Consider the following 18,865-nt stretch of genomic DNA (forward strand, 5'->3'; position numbering starts at 1 on the left):
GGATGCTTTGGCAATCAGAGCTTAATCTAGGCACTTGTGTTACAGAAAAGGAAAAAAAAATGTCAGATTTTACACTACATTACATTAATTTCTCAGAATTTATAAATTATTTTTATGTAAAAGTTTAATTATTAAACTTCATTTCTGAGAATAACATATTTGCTTGAGTTGGTTGCATAATATTTTTTCTTTAAAAATACAAACATAGATTATCTAAGATATTTAGAACTAGAAAAGAATTCAAGACAGTTTTTTAAATGTGTCTACTGGTTCCTTCAGCATTTAAGATAAAACATACTCTTTTGCTTGATACTTTGGTACAGTTCTAATACAGGGTCAATGAATACTGCATACATACACACACACACACACACATATATATATATATATAGCTATTACTTAGAGAACACCATATATATGTGTGTATATATGTATATATGTGTATATATACATATATATGTATATATATGCTTGTATGTATACGTGCACACACACACATGCATATATAGCAATGTGAGACTGCATATATGAAAACATTACCTCTTAATCACTTCTATAAGAAAATTACTGGAACAGCTGCAGCAATATGTATTTAAATTCTGTATCTCAGTTATTTGATACATTAGCTCTGTCCATGTTTATTTTTAGAAGCATTGGAATCACAGGAGGAACCAGAGATTGTGGAAGGATAGAAGAGTTGGGAGACCCCCAATTTTCCAAGTAAGGGGAACTGAGAAATGTAGAACTGGGACAAAGAAAATTAAGATCTGGTTTTCCAGATAGCCCTCTGCTGAGTCAGAATCTATAGTAGTCCAGGCCCACCCCTCCACCCAACAATCTCCCCACAGGAAATTTTGATTCCATTTATGAAAGTTTTTTTTTTTAAATAAGCACTTCATTTAATATTTATGTATCTCTAGATTTTGAGAACCACTAGAGCAGACCTAGAGAATACTTTCAGGACATTATGGACTTCCCTATTATTCAGAGTGGAAATGAGTTTAGGGGCTTCTACGGTAGTGATTTTCTCTTCAAATTTCCATTCTACCAAGGTGGAATGAAGGTAAAATAGTACAAATTAAGAACCGTCCTAATCCCTAAACTAAGGCCTTCTGGTGAAATCCTGGAGTGTTTTCATAGGTCAAAGAGCGTCTTCCGTGCTCTTCCTTCTGTATGACTGTTTAATTACTAATTAGACCGTGCTTGTGCAACTTGTGGAGAAGTAAGGTGGTCAGAGGAAAAATGTTTAAGATCCATATAATGCTAACATCCATGGGTCAGGAGAATTGTATAATTTTATAAAAATATTCTAGTGATATTTGTTTCAGAGATTATCATTACAGTTCTGATGGCATATCATAGTCCTTGAAATCTGATAAACTTCAATGCCAATTTGTCTCTGCTACTTGCTAGCAGTATGAGCTTAAGGTTATTTAAGATTTCTAAGCATCAATATCCTCATCTGTAAAATACAATACTTGGAGTAAGGATTAAATAATGTGTATAAAGTGCTTTACACAGTACTTGACATTATAGTTCAATATCTACTTTCTAATAGGATTCATTGTATGATGTTTGTGTATTATAAATATTTACATCAATTAATTCACATCAAATTAGTAAAAATAACATCTCTAAGACATGTGCCTAGCAGTTTCTTCTGGCAATTTTTATTGCCCGAGTTCTCAGGCATGCTTTGAGAGAAAGGCTTCAAGCTCAAAGCAAACATGCTGCCACCTGTCTACCCCACTTCCCTTGGCAATGGTCATGAGGCAGCTCCAGGTGTATACTCCTGGAAAGAACCCAACATTTCTGTATGTACTGATGCTAAAGCCCTTGTGTCATTATGATTACTCTTACTGTGACCATCACCTCTGTTATTATAGGTACCACCATAAGAAGGAAGGTATTTCCTGATCAGTCTCATCACCTCCTCTCTAATCCCCATATGGCTCTGTCAAGCCTGAACTAAGACCCTTTTCTTGAGTCTTTTGGAACTCATGGTTAATCAAACATAGAATTCCCTTTACCTTCAATCTCTTCTCTGAATTTCTTGCTGTTGTTCATCTCTTGCTCTAACTTAAACCTGGTGCTTTCCTGAAGACTGCCTCCCCCGCTGCTGTAATCAGTGGGAGCTGTACTATTCATATTGCTCCATACCAGATGGGCTGGTTTTCAGTTTGCTCTACTTTGCTACTTCCCTTCTGTGTTCATTCCCTCTTCTCTCAGAAGGCATAGTTTTGAATTTCATATCAAAAGACACTATCACTTATCCTTCTTCTTGTTGGAATCATCTACTAATCCTTCAGTCACTTCCACTTATTCTGTGACAGTTTAAGCTCCTGGTTCAAAGTCAATCTCTCAGAATGTTACTGTTATCATAATTATTGGTGATTTCAATGATCATGGAGATAATCCTTTTAATTTTCTGGCTTCTTGGTTTTTAACCTTTCCTTCTCCAATGATCTTGCTTTTCTATCTACTCCAATGGATATATCCAAGACCTTGTTACACAAAAAACTGGAACTTCCCCCATAATATCATTTCCAAGGATTGGTTTACCACTGTCTATCTTTCCAGCATATACTGTGTTATACCTCAGACGCAACAACACTTTCACTAATCAGGATCTATAAACCACTGATTGATTCTACCAGAGATTGCATTGTTCTTGGTTTCATGTCCTCATTTTCCTGCATTTCTGGGTTAGATTCAATGGTCATGGTAATAACTTTTTTCCATATCTCTTCAAGTCATTATTGACCTTTGTATCATCTTAATTGCTTAACTACAACCTTGATTAATCCCAACTCTCAGACTACTCTGTCAATTCATCCATGCTACTGAATGAGGTTGAAGAAAAACCCTCAACATGTTGACTTTAAGTTTATGATTAAGAAACTCAAATGAGCCTTTGTGTAGGTATCATGCTGCATTTTCCTAATTTGTGTCACCTTGTTTTTGACTCTTTTTAAACTTCATTTATCTCCTCAAAACTCTAAAACATCCTTTCCTATCTTTACCTTCAGCTGGTGACTATTTCAGTGACAAAAAATGAAGAACAAAACTCAAAACCTCCTTCCAATACATCTATCTACCTATAGCATCAGTGCCACATATTTTGCCTTGAGGAACTGTCCATGCTGCAGCCAAGATCATTCTCCATTTGTGCACCAGATTTTCTCCTCTCCTTGTGTTCCAAAGGATATCAATTTTCCTGCTCTAAAGAAATGTTCCCATCAGCATATAAGCATCCTGTCACTCTCCCATCTTCATAAATCCCTCTTTTGATTCTGTACCTTTTACAGGTATTGCACTATTTTTGTACTGTTAAAAAGTCTTCTCAAAAGACTTATCTATAATATCGCTTTCTACTCCTTTTCTCACATTCTTTCCTGAGTACACTCAATCAAGTTTATACCCCCAATTCCACTCAAACTACTCTTCCCTAAGTCATAAATTACCTAAATGCTATAACGTGATGGTCTTTATCTGACTTGAACTATTAGCCATCTTTCAGAGCTGACTATTCCCTTCTCCAGGAAACAGTTTTCAGGATACTATCCTTTGTGGTTTTCCTCTTAACTCATCGGCTTCCATTTCCACTTCATGTGGAAATATTCTATATATCTTTGGCCTCTTAATGGGAATGTGTCAGGATTCAATTCCCACTTATTCCATGACAGTCTTACAAGTCACTCCCAATTATTCCATGACAGCCTCAGAATTCAACCATTATATTTTGGTGATCTCATCTATTCTCATATCTTTAATATTCTCTATATGTTGAGAATTCTAAAATTTTTACCTCTGGTAAAGACTTTATTCCTGAGATTTTTCCTCAAGACTTAATGGTAGATTTTTCCATTGCCTGCTCACCATCTCCCTTTACATAGATAATAGGCTTCTGATACTAAAAAATTTTAAAGCTGTTCCTCTCATCTTCCTTTCCCAAACCACTGCTATAATATTCCCCATCTTAGTCAATTGTAGTTCTATCGTTTTAGTTGTGTGTACACATGCGCACATGTACACACACATGCACACACACTATTGGAATAATTCTTGACTCTTCTTTTACTCAAAACATACGTTCTAATTTCAAAATATACCCAGAATCTGACTTTTTCTCACCACCACCACGGCTGTCGTTCTGGTCCTGAATTATTGCGACATTCTCCAATTCGTGTTTCAGCTTATCTCCTTAAATTCACCAACTGCACTCTCCCATGTAAATGGGAGCCAGAATTCCATCATGTCAAAACAGGTCATATCATGACACTGATCTGCTCAAATCCTCCAATGGCTTCCTACCATTCAGCATAAAGTCCAAAGAATGGCCTTAAGACTTTTAAGATATAGACCCCATATTCAGAGTATTTGTATTTGCTGTTCTTCCAATCTATTCTTCTCTAGATATCTGTATAGCTCACTCCATCACCATCTTTTATCACCCACACAAATGATCCCTTTTATCTTACTTTCATTCAACATCATTATTGTGAAATTCAATCATATTGTTGTGTATATCAGTTCATTCCTTTCTATGCTGATTAGCTCACATTATACAAAGTATTTCAATTTCTTTATCTACTCAACTGTTTATAGAAATGAGTTGTTTCCAGTTGGCTATTACAATTAAGTGTTATCAATATTTGTTTATAAGCCTTTGTGTGGACATATGCTTTAATTCTCTTGAAAAATGCCTACTGGTGGAATGCTTGGGTCATATGAGAGTTGTGTACTTAAGTTTTTAGGAAATTTCTAACATAGTTGTATTATTTTACATTCTCAATAGCAATGTATAAGAGTTTTGTTCCTCTCCCTCCTAATAGTTGGTATGAATAGTCTTTAAATTTTATTCCTTCTAATAGATATGTAGTAGTATGTAATTCTGATTTCAAATTTGCATTTACCTAATGACTAATGATGTTGAGCATCTTGTCATGTGCTTATTTGCTATCCTTCTCTCTTTCTTTCTGTCTTTTGGTAAAATGTCTGCTCAATTTTTTTTACTCAGCATTTACTGGGATGTTTGTCCTCTTATTAATAAGTTGTAAGAGTTATTTAGATTTCTACAAACAAGATCTTTGTTGGGTATACGTTTACAAATGTTTTCAAGTCAGAACCTTAAAATTTTGATGAAGTCTAATTTATTTTTTTTATGTTTATTTATTTCTGACAGAGAAAGCGAGAGAGAGCTAGTAAGAGCAGGGGAGGGACAGAGAGAAAGGGAGACACAGAATCCAGGCTCCAGGCTCTGAGCTGTCAGCACAGAGTCCAATTCAGGGCTCAAACCCATGAACCCTGAGATCATGACCTGAGCCAAAGTCAGACGCTTAACCATCTGAGCCACCCAGGTGCCCCTGATGAGGTCTAATTTATCAATTTTTCTTTACCTTTTGTGCTTTTTTGTGTTCTGAGAAATCTTTGCCAAAATCAAGGTCAATAAATTTTTCTTGTTTTGTTCTAGAGCTGTTAGCTATTATGTTGAAGTCTATACTCCATTTTGAGTTGTTCTTGGTATAAGACATGAGGCAAGGTTCAAGACTTACTATTTTGCATATCATTATCCAATTTATTTAGCATCATTTGTTAAAAACATTATTTCCCTATGAACGTGATTGGAATCTTTGTAAAATATCAGTTAAATATAAATGTGTGGGCCTATTTCTAGACTGTTTATTCTTTCATTGATCAACATGTCTATCTTTATGTCAATACCATACTATCTTCATTGTTATAGCTTCATAACAAGTCTTGAAATCAGATAATATAAGTCTTCCTACTTTGTTCTTCTTTTTCAAGAATGTTATGACTATTCTAGGTCCTTGACATTCCCATAAACATTTTTTAATACACTTGTTAACTTCTGAATAAAACTCTGGTGGAATTTTGGTAGAAAATGCAGTGACTCTATAGATCAATTTTGGAATAATTGGCATCTTGGTAATATTAAGTCATATAATCCATAAACATGGTGTATCTCCCCTTTGCTTAAGTTTTCTTTAATTTTTCATAGCACAGTTTTGTATTTTTCAGTGACAATTCTTTCATATATTTTGTCAAGTTTGTTAAGCATTATTATTTTTATACTATTATAAATTATATTATTTTAATTTCAATTTCTGATTGTTTAATGCTAGTGTATAAAAACTTACATGTATTTTGAACTTATGTCCTGCAATATTACTAAATTCAGCTGGTAGTTTTACTGGATTTTTAAAAACATATTTTTAAAAATTTTTAATTGTTTTTTAACGTTTATTTATTTTTTTGGGACAGAGAGAGACAGAGCATGAATGGGGGAGGGGCAGAGAGAGAGGGAGACACAGAATCGGAAACAGGCTCCAGGCTCTGAGCCATCAGCCCAGAGCCCAACGCGGGGCTCGAACTCACGGACCGCGAGATCGTGACCTGGCTGAAGTCGGACGCTTAACCGACTGCGCCACCCAGGCGCCCCTAAAAATTTTTAATGTAAATTACCATGCTGTGTGCAAATGAAAATAGTTGCCCTTCTTCCTTTCCAATTTGGATGCCTTTCCCCCTACCTTATTGTACTGTCTAAGACCTGCAGTGTTCTCTCTGGACTATCATATTATAAAATAGAAATGGTGACAGCAGGTCCCTGCCATGTTCCCAATATTAAAAGTTTTCAGTCTTTCACAATTAAGAATAATGCTAGCTGTAGGTTTTTGTACTTACAGGTTAAAGAGGTTTTCTTTTATTTCTAGTTATCTGAGAATCTTAAATCACTAAGGTCAATCAAAAATCAATTCAAAAGTCTAAAGTCAATCAAGGTAATTCATTGCATCCATAGAATAAAGAGGAAAAAAACCCCTAAAATTATATCATCTTAAAATATGTAAAAAAGGCATTTGATAAAACTCTTCTTTAACTCATGATAAAACTCAGCAAACCGTGATTAGAATTTCCTTAAAGTAATGAAGAGTGTCTATCAGAATACCTATATAATCATCATACTTCATTGTATTTTTATTGGACATCATTGTACTAATGAATAGGAAGAAAATAGAAGGGCCAATATATTGAAAGTCCAATGAATTAGGAAGAGACTAATTGAGGGAATGAGATGAGGGGGAAAAGTGGAAGTCTAAATGTATTATTGTGAAGCAGTTCCAGGTGATGATAAATACCAGAAAGTAGCTACAAGATGGGGTAACAAAAGTGAAATAGATTATAATTTTTCCAATACTCAGAAAAGTGTCGAATTTCTGCTCAGTTATCTGTGTTGAGTCTTCAGGGCAGCAGATGATGATATATTCTATAAGTACACTCTCAAATCTAGTAGCAACTAACTATGTGTGGTAAGGGAGCACTTCAAATGTGGCTTGTGTGACCAGGAAACTGAATTTATTTTATTTAATTTAGATATAAGTAGCTAGTGCCTACCTTATTGGGCAACATAACTTCAGGTTATCAGTCTGTAGCACGACTGAGGTAGAGCAGAGGAAAAATGGTCTTTTCCTACAAGTGTCACAAAATCTTACTTAACCATTTCTAAGGCTTTTACTGTTTATCTAATTCTTTTCAAGGGCTGAAATACCAAATCATTAGGCTGTTAGGAAACATAGGGGATAAGTAATTCTCTATTATTTCTATTTTCTTATATTATTCCTTTTTTCTCCTTCTCTTTTCTCTCCCTTTACTTTCCTGCTGTATCTCAGGATCAAGGATCAAGCACAAATGGCAGAAACATTATAATCACTCATTATGTGGTAGCTATTGTAATAGGCCTTTCTAATTTTATTTTGTTAGAGAGAGTGTGTGAGTGGGGGAGAGGGGTACAGGGAGAGAGAGAATCTTAAGCAGGCTCCACGCTCAGTGTGGAGCCCACCATGGGGACGTGAGCTGAAATCAAGGGGGATGCTCAACCAACTGAGCTACCCAGGCTCCCCTAGACCTTTTCTGAGTTTTTCTAATTTTAAACAATGCTATAATGAATATCCTTTTATGTAAACATTTAAATATATCTATGATTATTTCTATAGTGTATATCCTAGAATCAATATTACCAAATCAGAGTATAAGTTTCCAAAGCTCACTTTTCAAATTGCTTTCCAAAAAAGAATATCTCAAGAACAATGCCTACAAATATATTGCACCTCTGATGGATTATATCCATCAATCATATATTTCTTCAATTGTAGACAATTACAAAATGAAATCTTAGTTTCATTTTTGCATTTATTTGATTACAGGCTACATTAATGCTAATTCATAAGACTTTATGACAGAGTCCTCTATTATATTTCATATGCTACAAATCTTCTTTACCTCAATTCTCTCTAGGTCACTTTGGCTCAAATTCAGAATAATATTTTTCATACTCAAATGGCAAAAATGTGTGTCCTCTTGAATAGCACCAGTATAACATTTGGTTTTCTGAAAGAGAAATCCTAATTAACCCTGTTTTCTGAAAGATTCTTAACACCTCAGAGCACAAATATTATTTTTTTCTGGAAATTATAACTTTTCTAGAGAATTCTCAAGTTGTTCTCCCTTACACAACATAACAAAGACTAGTCACAATTCCCAAAATTGTCTTTGGAGCAACAGAATTCTCCTGTCCTCAATGACTGCTAACCCCAGGCCTCCAGAAATTTCAGTCATGCCCTTACCTCCTGGGATTGCCTTGTTCCTTTATTCTCGGGCCTTTATAAGTGTGTTTTGTGTACCATGGACTTCCTCGTGGCTTCAGATGTCCTCTTAGATACCTTGGCTATCTGTAGCTACCTAACAATTTTCATAAGACAACACATTGGTTAATTTAATCAACCACTCCAGAAGGTAGGACTAGAAAGAGCTGTTTAATTTTGGAGTAATGAAGGCTTAGGTAGACAAGAGCTGATAGTATGCCTGTAAATCAGAAACAAATACAATAATCCAAGTAAAAATTACCTGTGTGGTACCGAAGATTGTAAAATTCGCCAGCCAGTAGATGGAAGCAGAATCCTATCTGTAAAGATGAATACTATAAATAATTCACACATCTGAGTAGTCATTTAGCACTTTGCAGTAAAAGCAGCTTTCATTCTCCAGGGATCAGCTCTTTCTTGGGCAATACTTATGCAGTCACTAATCCCTATTCAAAGGAGATTAGGGCCTTTCACTAATTTAACCCATGCCTAGGATATGACATTTTTTCCACATAATTTCAAGTTAGGTGAAGTAAACAACTAAAGAGTAAAATATCATCTGAGGCTTTCAATGCTAAGAAGCTAATTGTGCTACATGTTTAAATGAATTCTGTTCTTGGCCCATCCTCTCAGAAAAAGAGTGCTACTTGCTTTAAGATCAGAAAGGCAGGATTAGACAAGGACGGGCAAATTCACAGAAGAAAAGGAGTAAGGGGAAGGGCATACATAATTTAGTAAAGGGAATAATGTGGCCTGTGAGTTCCATGAGTGAAAGGATATATCTGTGATGTTTGCTTCATAGGCTAACACAGTTCTGGACACCTGGTAGATATCCATTAAATATTTATTGAATAAAACAGTGAATGGTTAAACAGAAGTTCAAATGGTGTCTCCATATGATTTGCTATCTCAGCAGGTCACTTGTAAAATTTATGTAACGTATAAAACAAAGTTGAAAGGTAGTGGAAAATGGTGTGGGAGGCTGAATAATGTCCCCCAAACATATCCGTGTCCTCATCACTTGAACCTGTGAATGCTCATTTGTGTGACAAAAGGGACTTTTCAAATATGATCAAGTTTAAGGAACTTAACATGGGGAGAGTATCCTGGATAATCTGGATTGGGACTAAATGTAATGGAAAGTGTTAAGAGGGAGGTAGAGGTAGGCTTGACTACACTCAGAGGGGAATGTGGTGTGGTGATAGAAGCAGACTGGAGCTACACATTTTGAACAGGGAGGAAGAGGCCACAAGCTAAGGAATACAAAAAGGCACTACAAGCTGAGAAAAGCAAGAAAATAGACTCTTTTCCCTGAGTCTCTGAAAGGAGTCAGCCTTGCCAATGCCCAACTTTAACCCAGTGAGATTGATTTCAGACCTACGACTTCAAGACTCAGAAGAGAATAAATTTGTGCTGTGGTAAGCCACTAAATTTGTGGTACCTTGTATAGTACCAGTAGGAAAATAACATAGGTGGTGACTGCCTTCGTCAACCCTCCTCTCACTTCCTCTGCTGTCCTCCATATACCTACCTCTTACAGAAACTGTCAATAGTGAAATGTTCAAGTAACGGTCACTGAATGTTGTATATAAAAAATCTCTGGTGGGTGAGGTTTGTGATAAGTGTTGCTGTACTATATCCAGGATTCACAGCTCATAGGTGGGTTCCAGGTACCATTCAATGGGATTTCTATTGTTAGCAGCTACTCTAAATTCTCCCCACTTATATTATCATAGTAAATTACTATATTTTCTTATGGTCTTGGTGGCTAAGAGGATGCACCTCACATATTTCTAACTGCATGAACATCACTGACCAATGGTCATGAAATTTGTTATTTCCTTCTTGGAGAATAAATATATTTGATATTCTGAACATAATCTAGTTTCTTTTATCATGCTCCACTCTAGAAACCCTAGTTGTCTAGACCTTTGACCATAGTTCCAGTTAGCCGATTCTCTTCCAAGAAACTGAATCTGTTTCATTTGCTATTACCTCAGATTGAGATCTCACTCCATACTGGGCATGCCAGCTTGATCATAATGATATCATTCACTCAACCATAGATATTCTATTTTCCCACAGACTCCAGTTGCTATTCTGCCCATCCTTGTTCACTCTGGAGATAAAGTTTGATCAATCTCCTTTGATGAAGGAGAACTTATCATCTAGTGGGAATACAATATAAGAAAAAAGCTAGAAACTGAAGCAGCACTTTATTTCAGAACTCAGAGCTTTAATAAGCATCCTGTGTACAGAAGTCAAGTGCTTGAGCAACCTTGCCCCTACAAGTTGGAGGAATAGGAGGCACAGAGATAACAGGAAGGAGGAACCATTCAGGAGCAGGGGCACATTTGCGGGAACTAATGTCCCTGGCTACATGAAAAATTCCTAAGGACTATAGAATGTCTTGGTGGAGGCAAAGAATCAGGGAGCCCCTGTCATGAGAGTGACCAGATTCCCTGAGGTGCAGTGAAGTGGACAGGAGAGTAGGTGACATTCATGTACAGTGATGGCACTTTGCCAGCTCCCAGGAAATCCATACTCAGATTTATAATGGCAAATTCACAGATTCACAATAATCACTCATCACAAGCAGAATTGCAATAAAGTAAATACTTTCAAAATGGCCAGGGTTCTGGCAGGGTTTCAAAAAAATATATGCATTTCTGAATAAGGCAAAACAGATGCACTCCTGAATACTTTTCTGTCTTGGAATTGGAATATTTCACTACTTTGGATTTTTCTTATGAAGGATGGAGCCTTAGGCATGAAATAAATCAATGCCTGAATTTTTAAAATATGGATTTAATCCACTCCAGACCTGGCCGAAAGCACTGTATAACCTAAGATTGAGTTCTACTGATGTTGGAGGATGAATGCTAGAAAATGAAATCTGTTAAAGAATCTTATGTGTAGATGCACCTGAATAACCTCAGTAATAAAGTCCAATTAATTGTAAATAATACCTTAATAAAGCCTTTTGGTAAAAATTCATCATATAAAACTTTGTGTAGAAAGTTTGTAAGCTTCCAGCATGTGATGTCTATTTACACATTTTTGTAGGGGCGATTTCTACACCTTCTACACCTCCAAATTTTTACTCCGTTATTCTATTTCTCTCAAATCTAGGATGTTTCATTCATTAATTCACTGGGTACTTCTATGCCAAGACCATTACAGTGGGGAAAAACTATTTCTTGACACGCTGTGGGACTGGCAGGCAAGAAAGAAATTAGCAAGAGGATACGTATATTAAGGAGGAATAGTTAATTGCTATAAGAGAAATAAGTAAGATTAGTGAAATAGAAACGGACAGCACATATTATTTTAGATGGGGTTTTTAGGGAAGGCCTTCAAGAAGCTGACATTTGAACAAAGAGAGAGTGAAGGATCAAGTCATAGGGGGCAAAATGTTCCAGATAAAGGGCTTAGGAAATGCAAAGATCCTGATATAGAGGCTACTTGATATGTTGGAGGAACATGAGGAAGGCCTGAGTGGAGCATAGTGAGGCGGGGAAGAGGAGAATAGGAAATGAGAGGTTACAGGTAACTGTGCTTAAAACATGTAAGGCCTGGGAAGGCCATGGTAACATTAAATATACATATATGATGCCAAAAATTATATGTTGTATCAGTGTGAGTGCTTTATAAAGTTACCAGGGTTTCTCATACCAGTTTTTATCCAGATTAGTCTACTTTGAACTTCAAAGGCCTTGATTTTCAACTCAGGTTGGTCAATGACAGGTCTTGGTGGTAAGAGGGCACCCAGCTAGCACAGCAACCCACACACTGCTAGTAAGTAACTTGATTTTGTGTCTATGAGAACTTTCACTTCAGTGGTCCTGATCCTCCTGCCTGTTGACTAATGACTTCTGAGTTCACCTCCAGTGCTGACACTGATTACTGTGGTGGTAGGTACTCTGTGTTCATTAGTCAGCCCTACTATCATTGTGAGGTTCTTTGCGTTGTATGAGCTACCAAATATAGAAATATTTTTTTTTACAAGTCAACCACTTTAGCCAGCCTAGAAATCTATACCAGAAAGAAAAAGGAAACATAAAAACAACAACATAGACAAACTAATTTTATTGTTTAGATAGAGGCAAAAATTGTGGAACAGAGTTGAAAACTTGATTCTTTCAAAATCAAAATTGAATATCCTGGATATATGGTACCCTGTATCATATCACTATCTCTGCTGGTTGGGGGCTTTAAAACAATATCAACCACATATAGTGAGTGTCAAGAGCACTAGACTAGGCATCAGCAGATATAGGTTTAAGCTTCTACTCTGTCAAAACCTGACACTACAACCTTAGCAAGTCAGGTGTATTTATAGAATCCTTTTATGGGCTCAAATTTTTAATCTATAATGGAAAGAAACATTGATCTTTAAGATTATGTGGAGTAAAAAAATGCATATACTACCATGCATTATGGATTCCAAGGAAATATGCATTATGTATAAATGCCATATATATAAAGATTATAAATAAATGGTCTCTTAGGTCTCAACTAGATAGTTTTAGAAGCTGACAAAACAATCATGAATGTATCTAGAAGAAAAAAATGAATATACCTAAGAGACTTTGAGAGGGAATCATATGAAGAAAGGCATATGCTGTCAGAAATTAAAATGTATTTTTATACTTTATATATATAATTCTTATATTGTGTGACTCTGGACAGAAATAGGCATAATAATGAGATTAGAAAACCCAGACACTCATAATTTAATAATTTGCAAAGGCAGCGAATATAGATTATTAAACACATAGTATTTAGGGCAAGTGGCTAACAATTTGTTGAAATAATTAGGTTCCTTATCTCAAAATACTACATCAAAGGGTACCTGCATGGCTCAGTTGGTAGAGTATGCAACTCTTGATCTTAGGATTGTGAGTTTGAGCCCCACATTGGGTGTACTTTAAAAAAACCTTTGTAGGGGCGCCTGGGTGGCGCAGTCGGTTAAGCGTCCGACTTCAGTCAGGTCACGGTCTCGTGGTCCGTGAGTTCGAGCCCTGTGTCAGGCTCTGGGCTGATGGCTCGGAGCCTGGAGCCTGGAGCCTGGAGCCTGTTTCCGATTTTGTGTCTCCTTCTCTCTCTGTCCCTCCCCCGTTCATGCTCTGTCTCTCTCTGTCTCAAAAATAAATAAAAAACGTTGAAAAAAATAAATAAATAAATAAATAAACCTGTGTAAACACTACATCAAAATAAATCCAGATACATTAAATATTTTTAGAAACTAAATCATAAAACACAGATAAATGCAGGTAATCATATCATCATAAGGCAAGAAAATTATTTTAAGCACATTTATAAATTTAGATTCTATACAGGAGTATATGATTATAGAATTTAAAAATATATTTAAGTCAAAATTCACATTAAACAAAATTTATTTTTTTAATGTTTATTTTTGAAAGAGAGAGAGAAAAACAGAGTGGAAGCTGGGGAGGGGCATAGTGGGAGGGAGACACAGAATCCAAAACAGGCTCCAAGCTCTGAGCTGTCAGCACAGAGCCCAGTGCAAGGCTTGAACCCACAAACCACAAGACCATGACCTGAACCCCGAAGTTGGACGCTTAACTGAGCCACCCAGGTGCCCCAATATGTAAGTTTTAATATACTAGCAAAAATGAAAATCAAAACAGTGAAATGCCATTTTTAATTTGTAAATTTGATAAATTGGTGAAGTTTGAGGGCAGCTAATCTTTCAAATGCTGTTTGTGAGGTTCTATTGTCTTTCCCTTTTGGAATGCCACTGGTGAGTATATTTGAAACATTCTATCTCTAGGAATGTATTTTAAAGAAATAAATATAAAGCAAAAGGATGCATGCATGAAATTTTCCTTGTAGATTTGTTTGTATACCAAACAGAAGACACATAAAAATAATTTATTAATAATTTATATCTTAGATCTTTGATTACATTAGTAAAGCAAACTTGGAATTGTGAAAAGAGGAAATAGAAAATAAAAACAATTTTTTAGTTTAATTTTAATTTTTATTTATTTATTTAATTTTTTTTTTAAATTTTTTTTTCAACATTTTTTTTAATTTATTTTTGGGACAGAGAGAGACAGAGCATGAACAGGGGAGGGGCAGAGAGAGAGGGAGACACAGAATCGGAAACAGGCTCCAGGCTCCGAGCCATCAGCCCAGAGCCCGACGCGGGGCTGAACTCACAGACTGCGAGATCGTGACCTGGCTGAAGTCGGACGCTTAACCGACTGCGCCACCCAGGCGCCCCTAGTTTAATTTTTAAAATTAAACTGCAATTCTATTGAGGTAAAATTGACATACAAAATTGTAAGATATCTAAAGTGTACACAGTTGTGATTTGATATACATATGTGTCGTGAAAGAATTCCCCATCTAGTCAATTAACCCATCCATAACCTCACTTTTTTGGTGTGTGAGAACATTTAAGTTCTACTCTTTTAGCAATTTTAGTTGTACAATACAGTGTCATCAACTACAGTCACCATGTTTAATAGTAGGTTTACAGATCTCATTCCTCTTATATCTGAAAGTCAGTACACTTTCACCAACCTCTCCCTATCTCTCCCACCTTCTAGCCCCTGATAACAGTTCTTCTACTCTCTGATTATAAGAATTTAATCTTTTTTTAAAATAGATTTCACAGGTAAGTGATACCATGTAGTATTTGTCTTTCTCTAGCTGACTTATTTCACTTAGCACAGTGCCCTCAAAGTCCATCCATGTTGTCACAAACGGCAGGATTTCTTTCTTTCTCATGGCTGAATTACATTCCATTGTATATATATACCACATCTTCTTTACCCATTTATCCACTGATGGACACTTGGGTTGTTTCCAAATCTTGTCTGTATGAATAATGCTGCAGTGAACATGGAAGTGCATATGTCTCTTCAATATCCTGTTTTCTTTTCCTTTGGATAGAAGTGTAATTGCTGGATCATATGGTAGTTCTATTTTTATATTTTTGGGGAAATTCCATACTGTTTTCTACCATGGCTGCACAAATTTATATTCTCACCAATAGTGCACAAGGACTTCCTTTTCTCCACATTTCTGTCAACCACCTATTATCTCTTGTCTTTTTGGTAATAGCCATTTATTTTTTTTTTCTTTTTTTTTTTTGAAATAGACTCTTTTTTTTAATTTATTTTTTTTGAGACAGAGAGAGACAGAGCATGAATGAGGGAGGGTCAGAGAGAGGGAGACACAGAATCTGAAACAGGCTCCAGGCTCTGAGCTGTCAGCACAGAGCCTGACGCGGGGCTCAAACTCACGGACCGCGAGATCATGACCTGAGCTGAAGTCGGCCCCCAACCGACTGAGCCACCCAGGCACCCCTTGGTAATAGCCATTTAAACAAGTGTGAAGTGGTATCTTATTGTGGTTTTGATTTTCATTTCCATGATGATTAGTGATACTGAACATTTTTTCATTTACTTGTTGGCTTTCTGCATGTCTTCTCTGGAAAATGTCTACTTTGTTCTTCTGTCCATTTTTAAATTGGATTGTTTAATTTGTTGCTATTGAGTTGTAGGATTTCTTTATATAGTTTGACTATTAACCCTTTATCAGCTATGTGATTTACAAATACTTTCACTCATTTTGTAGGTTGCCTTTTCATTCTGTTGTGGGTTTCCTTTGCTGTGAAGAAGTTTTGTTTTTTTTTTTTTTAATTTGATGTCATCCCACTTGTTTATTTTTGCTTTAGTTGCTTTTGCTTTTGGTGTCAAATCCAAAAAAATCGCTGCCAATATTAATGTCAAGGAGCTTACCTCCTATGCTTTCTTCTAGGAGTTTTATGGCTTGTTCTTACATTCAAGTCTTTTAAATTTAACATTTTACATGTTTAATCTTACACAAAGGGAGTCAATAGACAGCATTTATTATTTGATTATTTTGCATTTTTCAGAAGAGAAAAACAGTATTAATGTATATTTTTATAATTTTTAGACAACCAATTGCAAAATATTTTTCAAATTGCTAAAGAAGTGGCTATGATTTCCATACTGTTAGTAAAAACTAAAAGCAAAAATATAGCACATATACATATGGAAGAATAAAGGAAGATACCAGGAAAAGTAAAACCAAATGTAATACATAATATAAAAGAGGAAAACCAAACATCAGGTATGACAATTAAATATATTTGCTAATAGACAAAATTTTAGATAAGGTAAAATTTTAGAAAATTCAATTTTATACTGTTAATAAATTTCTAACCTTAAACAGAACACAGAAAATTGAAAAAAATAAAGGCAGGAATAGATATACATCATGTAAACATAATCAATGAAGACAGAAGTAGCAATATTTTTATTTTTTTTATTTATTTTTTTTTTTAAATTTTTTTTTTTCAACGTTTATTTATTTTTGGGACAGAGAGAGACAGAGCATGAACGGGGGAGGGGCAGAGAGAGAGGGAGACACAGAATCGGAAACAGGCTCCAAGCTCTGAGCCATCAGCCCAGAGCCCGACGCGGGGCTCGAACTCACGGACCGCGAGATCGTGACCTGGCTGAAGTCGGACGCTTAACCGACTGCGCCACCCAGGCGCCCCAGAAGTAGCAATATTTTTATTAAAATAAAATTCAAAAAATTAACTGTAAATATTAATATAACATATTAATATATATTACACATATTTTTTTAGAAAATCAAATCTATACTTCATAAAGACATGATAGCTATAAAACACATTAAGTTCTACAAATAAAAATTTTGAAAAAATGGAATTAATTCATAAAACTTTTTCAATTATATTGAAAGATTTTAATATATGATTACTCTCAAGCTTTAAAAAACAGGAAAGAAAATAATATCAAAAGATGGGAGGTGCATAATTAACTGGTTTGATATGGTACATATATATTTATTATTGTCCTTTATCATTAATAAACATCCTTTATTTTGAAAACCTGAACTTATTAATATTCATAAATTAACTTCTTTGGTTTAAACCTTTTATAAATTTCCAAAAGGATAAAATGAATAGGCTACATTCCCTAATTGTAAATGTGATTAATCTGAAAACTAAAAGGCAAATTTAAATTAAAATTTCCAAACAGAGAAATTTTAAATCATTCTCCTTTTAGAGCAAATAGGAATTTTAAATCAAATTGAAAATCAAGAATGTATTTGTAAACAATTACAAAAACATCATTGGTACTACATCAGGGCAAACCTTTTAATTATACACAAATTTTTACTGTAAGAGATATTGTTTACTATGGTAAATGATATAAGCTTACAAATCAAGAATTCAGGTAAAGATTTTTTTAAAGCATGCCTAAAGAAAGCAGAAGTAAAGTAAAAAACAAAAATTAATCAATTAGGTAGCAGAGAAACAGAATCCAAAAGCCATTTCTTTGAAAATTTCAAGAAAATAATTCCCTGTTAAGCAAAATTCAGAAAAAAGCCAAACTCGGTCATAAAATTAGGAATGAGAAAAGAGCATAATAGCAAGTTGAGGCTTATGTGCTCTAGTTTTATGAAATTAAAAAATCTGGGGGTGCCTGGGTGGCTCAGTCAGTTAAGCGACCGACTCTTGATTTCAGCTGGGTCATGATCTCACCCACTCCAGCCCTACATCCAACTCTGCACTGACAGCATGGAGCCTACCTTGGATCCTCAGTCTCCCCCTCTCTCTGTTGCTTCCCTGCATCCTCTCTGTCTCAAAAATAAATAAGCAGTTAAGAAAAATTTAGAATTTCCTAGAAAACATACAATTTGTTGAATCAGGAAGCAGATTTCAAAAAAAAAGCTACAATAACCAATCAAAAGCTTTTAAAAATATTTTTAAGTATTTAAAAATATTTAAATTTAAAAATATTATTTCTTTAAAAAGCTAGAAGCACTCTTTCAAATGTAAAAGAAACAGATATTTCCTATGTTATAAAATCTGTTCCGGAACCTTAAAAACTAAATAGTTTACCAGTTAACTTTACAAAACTACATAAGCCTGATACCAGAAGCCAGAATATAAGATAGAAAAAAAAAAAAATTAAAAGGAGGAGGATAAAATTGTGTTTTTAATACATTGCATTGAAGAAAACTAGTTAGGCCCAAGACTTGTTAACAAAAAGTTGATTTAATGCCAAATGAGTTTGAGTTACACATCCTCTTGAAGAGATCAGCAATGTACATCATCACATCTTAAAGGTTCTGCACTTGTGTGAGAATTATCATTAACGGCAAAT

The 18,865-nt window shown here is 35.2% G+C and overlaps 1 protein-coding gene across 3 annotated transcripts in view; it reads right to left on the minus strand.

Annotated features, from left to right (window-relative positions):
• LOC121038851 (solute carrier organic anion transporter family member 1B3-like) overlaps positions 1–9,062 on the minus strand; it is a 79,839-nt gene extending 70,777 nt beyond the window's left edge. For 2 of the 3 annotated variants that reach the window (XM_040488747.1, XM_040488746.1), the window contains exon 1: positions 8,923–9,056. The gene's annotated coding sequence lies outside the window, so the exon portion shown is untranslated. Of the gene's footprint in view, positions 1–8,922 lie in introns of all 3 variants that reach the window. The other variant, XM_040488748.1, reaches the window with a different exon arrangement.
• Between the last annotated feature and the right edge of the window lie 9,803 nt (positions 9,063–18,865).

The sequence above is a fragment of the Herpailurus yagouaroundi genome, unplaced genomic scaffold, assembly GCF_014898765.1.
Source record: "Herpailurus yagouaroundi ecotype Mexico unplaced genomic scaffold, PumYag 166, whole genome shotgun sequence".
Lineage (NCBI taxonomy): Eukaryota > Metazoa > Chordata > Mammalia > Carnivora > Felidae > Herpailurus > Herpailurus yagouaroundi.